The sequence below is a fragment of the Arvicola amphibius genome, chromosome 3 (genome assembly GCF_903992535.2).
Source record: "Arvicola amphibius chromosome 3, mArvAmp1.2, whole genome shotgun sequence".
NCBI lineage: Eukaryota > Metazoa > Chordata > Mammalia > Rodentia > Cricetidae > Arvicola > Arvicola amphibius.
In genome coordinates, this window is record NC_052049.1 from 127397201 (window position 1) to 127399967 (window position 2767).

A 2767-nucleotide genomic window follows, 5' to 3' on the forward strand; every position below is an offset into this window, starting at 1 on the left:
GCTATCTTTTGGGTTAAGGCTCCAAGTCCTCATCTGGAAAGTGGGGATCACAAAGCCTTCCGCATGGGGCTGAGTTAAAGGTTAACTCGGGTCACATATATAACTGGACTTGGTCAGGACAGCTCTGGGTCGATTGCTTTTGTCTTCTTTCTTTCCGTAGCTCAGAAGAAGGAACTGAGAGGAGGCAAAGTCACCCTCCCAAGATAAAACAGCCAGCAGTTGGTAAGCAGAAACCAGGCCTTCCCTTCCAGGCAAGGCACCCTCCTGCATGGACTTTCTCTCTCCTCCCTTACATTTGGCTGATGAGCACCTTCCACTTCCTTCCTGAACTCAGGGAAAGGCCATCTCTCCCCTTTCCTTGAACCTAGGCTTTCTGCTTGGCGCTGTCTGCCCTCGGTGTTGCTGTTCCCCATCGCCTCTTGCCAATTGCCTGTGTTTTTTATGCTGTTTGGAAGTAGAAGACAAACGGGCAGGATGCTTTCAGCCATGCCTCCAAATGTGAAATTTGGTTTTCAGATAGGACACCAAGCAGCTGTGATGGCATCCAGGCAGATGGGCTCTGAGTCTCCTGGCTCCTGGTACCCGGCGTGATGTGTTGCCGCCTGCCTCCTGGCTTTTGATTACTGCTCCCACAGCACGGCAGCTTTCCCAACCCGTCTCAAACAGACTGTGATTTAAACAGCCCTACCTTCAGCCTTTCACATACCCTTGAAACACACAGCGCAGGTGCAGTCCACTGGGAGCCCCTCAAATGAATCACTGTTCATGGAATTGGTGCTTCCAAAGAGACCACTCTCCCCAAGCTACACAGATATGCATGCGAGTCTTCAAAATCTGTCATTATTTGGGTCGTTCAAATGCGTGTTCACAGTGTTGTACTGGATTGAAAAATAAATGTGTAGGCAAGTAGATTTATAATATAGCATGCACACATAGAGTGTTTTATTTGTTTATGCAGAACACTTAATAAAAAGATACTGGTCATTTAGTTCCTTGATAAGAAATTCATGTAGTACAACTGGAATATTACCCAGTACAGAGAAAATGTGGTGTCATAGATGTGAGAGAATTCTCAAGAGAGCCTCGTGTCAGCCTACCTGGCTATCTACAAGCAGAAGAAATTTCTAAACTAATCAGAATTGAGAGTTAATGGGCCCTGTGGAAGATCTCTACTCCACTGCGAAGCTTATTTGCAAATCTGATTTTTTTTTCCTTCCACTAAATGGCAACCACTTGAGAATTCCCATCAATGAAAAAGATCCTATTTGTTTTATTGGGCACTACTCTAGAGATACCCTCCCTGAATTTGCTGAGAAACCCCATGCCACAGCCTGACTTTCTTCCTCTAGGTTTCCTCTCTCATTGCCTCAGAGGGGGTCAGGTACCTACCATGGTCCAGACTGTGCAAGGCCGAGTCACTGCCTGGTGGCTCTAGACTGGTGATTTCTAAAGATCTTGGTTTTTCAGGAAGGAGAGAACAAAATCTCTTTAGCTCTTGACAAGAGTTCATTGCTTCTGCTCCACCCACCCCACCCCCACCCCCACCCCCACTAGACCTAAAACTCTCATTGCCAACTCACTCCACTCATCCTTTGTTACTCTCTCTTGTTATGGTGGAGTTGTTTTGAAAGGTAATTAGGATAAATAAAGTTCCGAGGGTAGGGCTCCCCGTGGTGAGACTAGTGGGTTTAGGTGAAGATAGAGATGAGGGATGAGATGGAGGAGGAAGCGGAAATAAAAGAACAAACTGGGCTTACGTATTTGTTCTGTCTTGCCAAGTGATGGCTCTTTCCATGTCTTGACACAGCAAAAAGCCTTTCGCCAGCTGCAAGCCCTCAGCTTTTCACTTCCCAGCCTCCAGAATGGTAGGAAAATTGTTTTCTTTGTAAGTTAACAGATAACGTGTTAGAGCGTCAGAAAATGGACTGGGACCCAACCCCAAAGCTCTGACTAAGCAAGAAGAGAAGGGGGAGGAGAAACTGCCCAGTGAGCAATGGGGATGGTTCCTTGATTCCACCAAATCAAGATGGTGGCCTCATCTTCCGGAGTCTCCTATCCCCCATATTGGCCCCCTTCAGTTGAGCTAAGCAAGAAACCAAAGCAACAGAAGTCAAAGCTACAGAGCTTGTGTGTGTGAAGGTGGAAAACGAGGAACCTTTCCCACATTCTGCTGAACCTTCTACTATGCTCTCAAACGCCCTTGCCCAGCTACCAGAATGCATTTGAAAACGCAACATGAATTTACTCCCTTTCCCCTGGATTCCCATTTATCCAGAAAAATTCATAGTGGCAGCCATCTAACCTTTGTGGGGTAACAAAACATCAACATTTCCCTGAAACATTTTCAAAATATACTTACAAACAACATTGTTGAAAAAGAGGCAGAAACAATTATGCATACAAATCTGGCACAGCCATTTTGTGAGCTGATTATAGAAAAAGAAATCTAATTGTCTTTTTTTTTTCCTGTAAGAAAGCAGAAACCAGTAAGTGCTAATGAGCCTTAAGAGTGGGCCCTTCACAAAGCCGCTAGGGCAAGCCTGGTCCCAGTCTACCTGCCCCCACCTCTAGGCTCTAACACTCACTCCCCATGGACCCCAGCCGCTGGACACAGTGGCTTCCTTCAGTTCATACATTTAGTTAGCACACCATTAGTATTTTGGTATTTGTCATAATCTGAATAAACATTTTTATTATTTTACCATCTCTGACATCCTCCCCCCCTCTCTCTGATACATGCTAATATGGTGTTTCCTTTATGTGAATA